The following is a 12,282-nucleotide window of genomic DNA, read 5'->3' as shown; positions in this document are numbered from 1 at the left end:
ATATCTGCAAAATGTGTGTTGTAGATGCTAGAGGTGTCTAAATGAAATGAAATTTCAAATTGAAGGTCCTTAAATGGTAATTAGACCATTATATAGTTGGACAAAAATGGACATGGCCAGGTAAAATTTCAAAGTTTGGCATTAAGGCCATTTTGGTAAAATGGTATATAAAGACAAATAAAACAAATAAAAAGATGTTGTCTTCTCTAATTTAATCCCCTTGTGTCAAATTTGAAGAGTCATCATAGCTAGGGTTTTGGCCAAGCTTCCAAGCTCGATTGTAAGTCTGTTTTTGTCATATTTTTAATTATTTTTACGTTTTTGTGAATGTTGTGACTGAATTTAGCTATTTCAAGGACTAATTTGAAAGAAAATCGAAGTCTAAAATTTTACCTATGTTGAACATTTGTGTATTTTGATGTTTAATGGTAGAAAATGTATGTTTGATGATAGATAAACAACATTTACCAAGTGATTTTTAATGAAAATGTCAAATAGGCTATTGTGAGCAAGAAATATAGCAAGAAATAGTTCGGTTAGGCTTGGGTGTGATGAAATTGAATGAAAATCATTTTACGAGCCTAGGGACTAAAATGTAAAAAGTTAAAAGGTTAGGGGAAAAAATGTAATTTTTGCCATAAGGTTTTTTTAGGATTAAAATGAAAAATGTGATAATTGAATGAGTTAAATTTGATATTATAGATCAAGAAAGACGAGGTTTTGACCTAGACCGGGGAATGAACAAGGTTGTAGACTAAATCGAACAATTATCCCTTTTGTACTGAGGTAAGTTTGTATGTTAAAAATAAGCTTTAATATGATTGTATTTTATTGCTTTAATATTGCATGAATTGCATGTTTGGTAAATGTGGATGAGCTTAATCCTATGAACGAGTCCGAAGACGAATCAACAAGCAGAAATCCCGTTTGAACCTTAGGAATAGGGTAGGATACAAGTGACATGTCACTAGGGTCATTATATGTTATGTGATTGTGTGATCCGATTGCTGGTCTTATATATCCTACCGGTGGCTGAGTATACCGGCATATGTTGCGCATACTTGACAGCTTGTATAAGTAACACCGTGTAGCTACGTCTTAACTGACAGCTTGTGTGAGTAGGCCCGTCGATAGCTCAAGAGTGAGCGATTATATGATATGAGACTTAGGTAGCTTTGGCTACATATGTGGCACCCAGTGTGCAAATTTTCCCAAATATCCAACATTATTATTCCTAGTGGTTCATGGGTATGTTAAAGATGAGAATATGTGTAAATTCATTTCGAGATGGCTCAAGTATGTACATAAAGCTCATGCTTATTAAATGTATGACATGGTGAATATTAGGTAAGTTTTGTGATGGAATAGATTATGATCATGAAATTTTGGTAGGTTTACATTAATTATGTTATATTATTTGAATGTTATGTGCATGGTAAGGATTGTTTATTTCTTGCATACGAGCTTACTATGCTATATAGCTTACTCCGTTTATTTTTCATGTTTTTATGGTATCGCCAAGCTAACTTGGAATCGAAGATCGTCGGAGATTCGGATCACACTATCAAACTCTCATTTTGGGTATTAATGGTCTTAGCATTTTGAATGTATGGCATGTATAGGGACGTGGTCATTTTGTTATATGTGTCATTTGATTTGGCCAAATGTATTGGCCCTTATTTGTTTAAGTTGATTTGGTATTTAGCCATATAATTGGCTTAGTCTGGCTCAAATGGTTGTAAGCCTATTTATTTATATATATGTGCCAATGTCTTTAGTATTATGGTCATTGCAATGCTTGGTGTATGATGGAGAATGATTTTCAGCATGAATGTGAAATGTTTGGAAATGTGCTTTATTGGTGAGATGATAATCTTATGCACAAATAGGTGTTATGAAAGTAGCTTAATGATACCTTGTATATGTGAAATTAGCATGGTTAATTTGGGACATGACAAATGTTGTGAGTATGATAGTGGATGGTATTGTATTGATATGATTTAGCCATGATTGTGGATGTTTGGTTACCTAAGTATGCCATTTTTTGTGCCTTTGAATTGGTGTAAGTGCATGTGTGAATAAGGGTGACAAATGGTTTGGTAAATAGCCTTTATTTTGTCCACATGGGTAGACACACGATCTACCCTATGGGCGTGTGATCCGGCTGTGTGTCCCCTGCACCTTAATTTTAAGAAACAGAATGCTCAGAATTAAGCAAATGGGCAGAGACACGGGCGTGTGTCTCAGCTGTGTGGATGACACGACCTCGAACACGGGCGTGTGCCCTGGCCGTGTGAAGTCTGTACTTATTTTATGAAAATTAATTTTCCACATGGCCTAGCACACGGGCGTGTGACTTGGCCGTGTGACCACAAATTGTTCATGGGTTACAAGTTAATGAGTTACACGGGGTTGGGACACGAGCGTGTGTAGCCACACGGTTTGCCCACATGGGCGTGTGACCTTTGTTTAGGGCCAAAATTCTCTAAGTTTTGTAAAAAATTTCTAAGTGCTCGGTTTAGTCCCAGACCATTTCCAAAGCATGTTTCAGGCCTTGTAGGCTCGTGCTAGGGACTTTATGATTGAATGTGAGTGGTTTTAATTTGGACGCAAATTTATGACTCGGAATTGTATGATTGTTTGTGTGATAAGTCTGGTAATGCCTCGTACCCTATTCCAGCGTCGAATGCGGGTAAGGGGTGTTACATGCACAATTTTTATTTACAAACTTGTTTTTCATATTATATATATTGTTCTGGTTCAATCATGTGATTTAAATAAATATTTTACATTACTATTTATTTCACTAACGTGTAAGTAACATAATTTATATTGAAATATGCACTAATTATTTTTAACTCAGTTAGATCAATAATTACTAATTTTTATTTTTATTCGTACAATACCTTAATTTTAACTTTTTTCTTATTCCTAATAATCAAATTAATCTAAATCTCTAATTATAAACCTCTATAATTGAGATATAAGAAGTTTTAAACATGTAAACTTTGTTGGCTTAGATAGAGGCTTAAATAATTTGTTTATATACCAATAAATTTGTTACAATTGACAAATGTCAAAATTAAAATTAGGGTAAATTATAAAATAGCCACTTTTATTTGTCTTTAATTACATTTTAGTTATTTGTCTTTGAAATGTTACGTTTTAGTCACTTGCGTTATTATTTTGTTACAAAGTGGTCACTCTATTATTAAACTCCGTTACCTCTCTAACTGTAGTCGTACGTGGCAGTCCAAATAGGTTTTAAATTTCAACTTGAATGTCTAATTATTGGGATGAAAATAGGTTTGTAATTAAATAAATTTAATTTGGACTGTCATGTAGGACATCCAAGTTGGCATTTAAAACTCATTTAGACAGTCATGTAGGACTGTTATTAGGGAGACAACGGAGCTTAGTGGTAGAGTGACCATTTCATAACAAAATAATAATGTAAGTGACTAAAATGTAACATTTCAAATATAAGTGATTAAAATATAATCTGAGGCAAATAAAAGTAACTATTTTTTTAGTTACCCTTAAAAATAATCAAAGTTTTTGTTTTGTCCAAATGATTAAAATTTTATCATATCAATTCCGCTACATTAGCGTAAAATGGCAAGTGGTACTTTTTGTCAAAAGTCAAATAAACGAATATGGCTTATTTAACATTTTTTAAAAAAATATAAGGATTTATTTGAAAATATTACTAATTTATTATGCCCGAAAATTTACCTTTTAGTTAAAATTCTATTTCATATACTAACAAATTTGTGAAAATTTAAAAATAATAAGTTTTTTTATATATATTTTTCTCCAAATCATAGAAGTTTTATCTTATTTTTCTGCTACATTAGCAAAAAAATACCAATTGGTTTAAATATAAAAATATTATTACTTTTAGTTGAAATCATGATCTAACCAAAAAAAATCTCAAAACTATACATGAATTTTATTTTTGTGTAATTTTACATATAAAATTTTGAGTTTGATCTTCACTCTCACAAATTATTAACACAAGTATTGATATAACATTATTTTTTGTTTATATATTACATAAAAAATAATTATATTTATCGAATATAACAATAAATTGATGTATTTATTTTCTTTGAATGTGTATGATTAAATCAAAATTAAAGTTTCATGTATACATTTGAACCACAATCAAAGTTTTCATATGTATAATTACACTAAATTAAAATTCATATATTAAATTACACATTAAATCAAAATTTATGTATAAATTTAAGATTTATCTCTTTAAAAAAAATACTAATTTAAGTGCTTTCTTGATATATGAAACTTGTAATCTCAATCAAAGCTTGAGGACTTTTTCTTTTGTTTTCCATATAATAACGGGATAATCTCTTTAATTTGATCTTGATTTCTTTTTCTTTTCTTTTCCTTTATATTTCATGGCACGTTAATTTTTTGGATCTGAGCTGTTGCCACCAAACACTGAGAACTCTGACATGGCATGTAACAACTTGAAATTTACGGTTATTAGAAAGTGTATTTTCGGGTCTCTATTTTTGAAAAATGGATTTGTAAATATTTTTTAAAAATATTTACGAAATTAGTTATGTAGTTAATTAGGTTTTGATTAGGTTAATGTGTTTAAATTAAGAATAATTAAGTATAAGGATTAGATTGCATAAAGGGTAAAAGTTGAATTATAGACTAGAGAAAATTGAAGGGACTAAATTAGCAATTAAGCCATGAGTGACAAGTGTGTGGTAATACTAAAATACATGTCGTAAAATAAAATACATATATTTGAATAATAATAATCTATTATATTATTATATTATATTATTATAATATTATATTATTATATTGAATAAACTCAGGGATTGCAAGAAAGAAAGAGTTGTAGCAGGTATGCTATGCCAAAACTTAAACCCTTTCTCCATACGGGTTATTCAACAGGCACTGCCTTTTAGCTACAAGGCCTTAATTCAAGAGACTTAAGCAATCCACATCAATATAGGTATTGTTGATCAGAATTTCAATATTTCTGATGTGCAGGGTCCATTATATGGCAAGCATAGAGCATACTATACTGTAAATTCTTTGTAAACTCATCTAAAGTTTTCTAAGAAGAAGATGATTTAGAGAAAATGAAAGAGTTTTAAAAAGCCATAGGTAAATAACACACTAGGATTTTATTTAGGAAATTCTTCTCTGATTTTTAGAATGAGAATACATCCTCCTTTTATAGCTGAAGGCGATATAATACAACAAAATAGTAAACAGTACACAGGATAAGCATCAGACATTAAAGCATAAAGTAAACAATACATAAAGTAAAAGCAGGACTTATATTAGACATAAAGCAAAGTACTTTAATTATTAAAGCAAGATTCCCGACAAGTGATTTTCAACTGTTGGCATTTGAATGGGGAAGCTGAACACTATCCATGGAATCTTCACTGGAGCATGTCATTTCTTCATCTTTTTCTTTTTCATCATGTAATTCTATCTTGGCAAGACTATTTAACTGTACTTCCATGGGTAATCTTGAGACCATTCTGTAGGGTCAGGAATTCCTTCATGATATTCACGGAGAGCTTTTAGGACCTCTTCATAATAAGGTGTGTATGTCCTTGGCCAAGTGTCCTATGGTGCATCAATATCTGGCAGTGGCCATATCTCAAATGGAATAATCCTATTGAGCTGGTAGAGAAACTTTTGTAGCTCTCTATATTGAACATCATCTTTGAAGATTTCGTTTTGTAGAGATTTATGGATCTGGAGGTAGGGAAGGAATTGAGCTGGGTTGCTTTTCCACATTTGACAAAATATTGAGGCTTGTAGAAGATTATAATCATATAGCTTCCATAATTACCTCTTGTCTGATTGCAATGCTGCTCAATAATCTAAAGCCATTGTGGGAGAGGATGGAACCAACTAAGGAAAGTAAAGAAATTTTATTGTTCTGGTTTAATGTTTCCTCTGATGGCTTTTTTCAAGTAATAAAGGAGATTAGGGGTGTCAAACTGTATGGAAATATGGTAGAGATGGGTAACATACCATAAAAACCATTTTAATTCATTTGGTTGTTCAACAAATTTAAACCTTATTGGGTGTATGAAAGGATAATCTAGATGGATACCCCAAGGTTTAAGAATAAGTCCCCCAAAATTCTTGAAAACTTGAATTTAATATTCGAACATCATATCCCTAGCTTTCAGATGAAAACAATTCTCTTCCACAAGAGTAAAAACTTCTGGTGGATATTTAGGGTGGAGATTGGGTGACAGTGTAAGGGGTAGGAGAAGTGGATGATGAGGAATAAGGTCTATACATCATGATTGGTCCAGGCCAAAAAACTCTTTTGTAGGTGAAGACTTCTGGATTTTCTTTGGGTCTGGAAAGTAAATCAGCAAGAACATTTTACTTTCCTGATATATGTCTGACATCAAATTTAAATTCAGAAAACCATTCTGCCCATCTTAAGAGTTGTGGATGAGGAACAGTTTTTTGTTTAAACTTGAACATTTGTGGGAATGAAAACATATCCATTTCTACCAAAAAATGATAACCCAAAAGATGGAATTTGAATTTTGCCATACCTTTCTTGATTGCAAGAATTTTTTTGAATGTGGAGTGGTAATGAATTTCTGCTTCTGAAAATCTTCCACTCTTGTATCCACAAAGTTGTCTTTTGCCATTTCTTTTTTCAAGCAAGATTGCTCCCCAGTATTTATCACTGGCATCTGTTTGTAGAATTCTTTCTCCATCTGAGGGGATTTGAAGTGGAGGTAAATCCTGGGTAATTTCTTTCAATCTTTGGAGAGCTTTTGTTTAAGAAGAAGACCATGGAGGAGGGTCTTTTTTAAGCATCTTTTGCAGGGGGTTAATATACTTAGAAACTTTAGGAATAAAATCTCTAAAATAATTAACAATCCCAATGAATTGTTGGACCTATTTGAAAGACAAATCTTTTGAAGGAAATTTGAGAAGTTCTTGAGCAATGTGTGGTCTTGGAGAGTATTTTCCTTCTTTGATATCCATTCCTAAAAACTGAATTTTTGATTTGTTGATCTGTATTTTTCTTTTTGACAGCATTATCCCATATCTGAAAATAAGGGATTTAAATTCTTCAAGGAGTTGTGTATGATAATCCTTATCTTTGCTATAGAGTAGGATATCATCAATGTATACTAAAGCATTTTCCATCAAGGGATGAAAAATCTTTATCATTGCTTTCTGGAATAGGAAATGAGCAGTCTTTAATCCAAACGGCATGACTTTCCATTGAAAATGTCCATTAGGAATGCAAAATCCTGTTTTTGGTCTGTCATCAGGATGAATTCCTAATTGTCAAAAACCTACCTTAAGGTCAAATTTAGAGAAGACTCTTGCTTTGGCTAGACTTGAGAAGAGTAAATCTTTCTTTGGAAGAGGGAATTTTTCATCTTGCAGGAAATGATTAAAAGGTTGGTAATTAATTACTAATCTTAATTTTCCTCTGATCTGTTCAGATCTTTTATTTACATAAAAAGCTTCACATGCCCATTGAGAATCTAATGGTTCAATCAGATCTTGATGCTGTAATTCTTTACACTCCTTTGATGCTAGCATCAGATGGTCTGGATTCATTCCCTGGTGGCTGGCTTTTGTTGGGTTGATGTCTTCATTTTCTTGAAAGGTAGTTTAATGAAGAAATCTAGGTTTTTCCACAAAGGGTTTGGGCATTTATTCAGGAATTCAGAATGAGATTCTGCACAAGATTGGGCTTTTAATTCCTGGATAGTGTGAAGGATTTTTTTAGATTGAATGACAAAAAGTTTTGGGATTCTAACAAAGGGTTGGAAAAGATTATTGAATTTTACTCCTTCAGGGAGTATTCTGAGATGCTGGGCTTTTTTGTAGAGGTCAAAACCTACTACAATATCTTTTCTAGGGAGTTTTGATCTCAATACTGTAGTTTTTACACAACAGCCTGTGAAGAATTGAATAGTAATTGGTTTGCTAATCAAATGAGTAGCAAAAGGAACATCAGCAGCAGAATTAAAATACATTATATGGGGTTTCCACCATTCTGAGGGTAAAACATCTAGGTTCATGATGGTTTCTGCTACACCGGTGTCTATGAAGGCAATTATAGTAATGGGTTTACTATACTTGTTTAAATAGACCTTAACAGGTATATGAGGAACTGGGACTGTGTCAACGGCTCTGTCAACAGTCTGAGCTTTAGCTTGAGCTTTAGCTTGTATCATCTGTATATCAGAATAATCCGATTCAAGTTCTGAAGAATCACAAGCAGGGATAGCACAAATTGTTTTGTCGGATGGTTCATCTTCAATGGAGCAAACAGATTCAATATCATCATCTTCTTGAATCTTTACTCCTGATTATTTTACTATCTGTGCAATCTTTTTGGCTTGTTTTTTGTTCTTTGGACAATTTTTTGAAAAGTGTCCCTTTTGATTACAGATGTAACAGCGATAAGATTTTGTTGACTTTCTTTTCTTCTTAAGATATCTCCATCGAGGTCTAACTTTCTTCCTTCTTATTGAAGTTGGAAAAGAAAAATATTTTTTGAAGTGTTTCTTTTTTTTTTGTGCGGCAATCACATAAATGATCTTTTGGGCATTTGTACTTCAAGAAGGAATCATCACAAGCTCTGTCAATTCTTTTGTCACTGTAGAGATCATCTTTGAATATCATTCTGCTGTTGCAGATATCTTCCAGAGCAACAAAGACTTCTTGTTGGAGTTCTCCAACAATGATCTGGAGAATGTCTTTGTTCTGTGTTTGGAGGGCTTGATTAACTGCAACTTGAATTGGATTTGGAAGAGATGAGAGAATAACTGGCTTGAGATTTAGATTTAGGCCTAAAACACAAAATAACTTTGTCATTACTTTAAAATGCCTTTCCAAATCCTTTTTAACATACGAACAACATTTTCTTTTATAGAATTCCCTTCTTTTTAATTTCAGCAAATCTTCAGGGTTTCCCACAAAATATTGATGTATGATTCTAATTGGCTGAGACAGACCCTGTAGAACCAGAAACTGCATTTGATTATGTTGATCAATGGAATTCCACCAATCTCTCAACATTACTGTAAATCTAGAGACAAACTCCATAAGAATGTTGTAATTAATATCTTCAGTAAGCTTGCGAGTTTCTAGCCAAGAATAAAATTCTTGGATTTTGTCTGGCCATTTTGCTGGTGGCAAATCATCTAGAGTGAAAGTGGTTCTTCCTATGGAAGATTTTGGCACCTGTCTTTGATGTGCAGAAGATGATTCTGGCATATCTTGCATATCATCACTTGGTTCTTCAACTTTAGTTGTCTGAAATACTTTCTGCAATTCTTCATCTTCTGATTCTGTCTGTTCGTCTGATGAGAATTCAGACTTTTCTGATGATTTTGAACTTTCTCCTGAATCAGCTTTAGTGCTTGATTCTGGATTTTGTACAGTTGAGATTTTAGGAATCGTGGATTTTGTATAATCCTTTAAAAATTTTGTTAAAGGATTTTGATCTTCTTCCTGGATCATTAAAGATTTTGAAACTTGTTTTGGAGGAGGAGATCTTGGTGGAGATTCCTTTGAAACTAGTCTTTTTCCAAGTTTCTTCTCCATTTGATAGGCTTCACTTTCACTGTCTGTTTTGGCTTCTTCAGTGATTTTTTCTTCTTTTTCTCTGCTTCTTGTTTTTTGATTTCCAGAAAAATTTCATACGTACTTGGTTTGGTACGTTTTGGAACTTCTGGAAAGGTTATTCGTACTTCTTCTGCTGGGAGTGGATTCTTTTGTCTGATAGAGGGAAACAATTCAATTGTTTTTGCTCTATGAGTAGGCTCAGGAGTTTTTCCTGTTTCTTGAAGAGTCTTGATTTGATCTTTCAATTTTTGAATTTCTTTTTCTCTTTGTGCAAGATGAAAGAAGAAATCTTGTCCTGGTGCTGCTGGTCGCTTTGCAACTGCATCCAATCTTTTTTGTAAAAGTTGGATCAGATCTCTGACCATTTTGGTGTTGTCATCTATTTTGGTTTCCACGGTTGAGATCTTTGAATCAATTCTTTTCAGAACATGATTCAGAGCAATAGCATTTTCTGTCTGCCAATTGAGAGTAGCTTCTGCAGCACTTATTTTAGATGGTGCACCCGAAATATCAGTCTGAATTTTTGAAGGAATTTTTGGTATATGAGTATAACTCTTTTCAGAGTATTCTTCAAGAGGTGGGAAATCTTTGTCATATGATACTGTAGGTTGCATCATACACACAAGAGGAATTGGTTTTTGTGGAGCAAGGAAATCTGGGTTCTTCTTAACCCATTTATTTATTTTCTTGTAACAGGGCTAAGGAAAAGGTTTTGGTCTCTTGGGGGTGTTTGCAGGAGATTGAGTGGATGATTTTGGAGGAGGAGGAGAGGGAGGTTTACAAGGTTCAGGTAGAACCTGTGTATTTGGTAAAGACTTGTGAGATGAATAATCAACAAGATAAACGTATTTACCATTGTCTTGAGTTGAATTTTTCTTCTTCTTCTTTTTTTCCTAGCTTTGATGCAGTCATGTCCATGCTATCAATCCAGGCGGCCAATCTGTCATCTGTGCATAATTCACATGAACATTTTAAAGCCCAAGGACAATGTCTAGTTACAGGATCTTTAAACATGTATAAAGGTTTTCCATCTGCAGAAAAGCTTTCTATTAGGTTTCTTTCTGGGCCGGATTCACACAACGGGGCAACAACAATCTAGATCCTCTTAATCATGAAGTTGTGCTGGTTTTTCGTTTGGTTGCATCATTAACTGAGTCGGGAAAATATTGGGATTCTGGGGATTGTGAAGATGACTATGATCAAACTTGATCTCAGTCGTTCTATCTCCCTTCGATGTAATCTAACTTGAGGTTGACTGGATTGGTTGGCTATGCTCATGGAGTTTTTCATAGCTAGTGATCCATTTTTCTAGGAGAAGTTTGATTAATTCCTTTTTTGGAATTTGTCTTGGAATATGAATACAATGAGGCTGGTCATTTGTGTTTACTGAGACAAGTAAGGAGTCATCTGTCCCATGCCTTGAGAGATTAAAGGCATGATCCTGAATTCTGTAGATAAACTGATAATAGAGAGTAGCCGTAATAGCTGAAGCCACTTACGGTGCTCCTGCTATTTGGATCTGAACTTTTAGAGCTTTGGTCAGATTGGGATCTGCTAATGCCATCCTGAAATTTGGGAAAAGAGTGACCATAACCAGGCCAGAATTTAACGTGGCTTCAATTGTAGCAATACATGCATTTTGGTATTCTAAATATCTAGAATCCAAAAGTGCAATTCTTGTAACTACAGGCTTTCCAGCTGTGCCATGGTAGTTTAAAGCAAGACGTATAGCTCCAAAGTGAATATGAGTGTATCCTGCACGTTTCCATTCTACTGGAAAATCTGCTGAAATTTCGAGAGTAACAAACTGCTCTGGTGAAGCTGCATAAATGGGAAAACTATCAAATCGTGAGGCTTGGATATATTCCCTGACTTGCTTAGTGGAACCTTTAATCAAAGTTCTGATGGATTTTACAGGAGAAAAGGCGGACTTTCTGTAGGCGGCATAAGGATTTACTGTAGGAAGATCTGTAGGCTGAACTTTATCTTCTTCATTGAGATATTCTATTTCATACAAAGAGGAAATCTTTTTTGCAGAATGAGATTTCATAGGAAAATCTAGTAAAGAGATGGGTGTAGAAGAAGTAGAATGACGTGCTAACATATTTTCTGTCATGATTGAAAAGATTTTCTCATTTTCTCCAAATTTATCTATCATTTAGATTACTAAATATGAGTTTTCAATAAACTTGAAGGCTCTGATACCAAATACGGGTGTGGATAAACTCATGGATTGCAAGAAAGAATGAGTTGTAGCAGGTATGCTATGCTAAAACTTAAACCATTTCTCCACACGGGTTATTCAACAGGCATAATTAATTACCAATCTTAATTTTCCTCTGATCTGTTGGCATATCTTGCATTTTATCATCACTTGGTTATTTAAAAAGAAAGAAATAACAACAGAATAGAAAACGAAACAGGAAAGAAAAAGGAAAGAAAGAAAGAAAAAGAGAAAGAAAAAATGGAGAAAAACTTAGGGTTTTAAGGTTCAAACTCAGATTGGTAAATTAATTTAATCTATTTTCCTGTAATTTTGATGTTTTTAGAATTCTAGAACAAAATTCTACTTGATTTATGTTAAAATTTTAGAAGTTAGTGAATTTTTAGACGTTCATGTTGAACAAATTGAAGTTCTAAGGATTAAATTGATAG

This window comes from Gossypium hirsutum, chromosome A08, assembly GCF_007990345.1.
Source record: "Gossypium hirsutum isolate 1008001.06 chromosome A08, Gossypium_hirsutum_v2.1, whole genome shotgun sequence".
Lineage (NCBI taxonomy): Eukaryota > Viridiplantae > Streptophyta > Magnoliopsida > Malvales > Malvaceae > Gossypium > Gossypium hirsutum.
The sequence above is the reverse complement of the archived record's forward strand: the minus strand, read 5'-3'. Positions refer to the sequence as shown.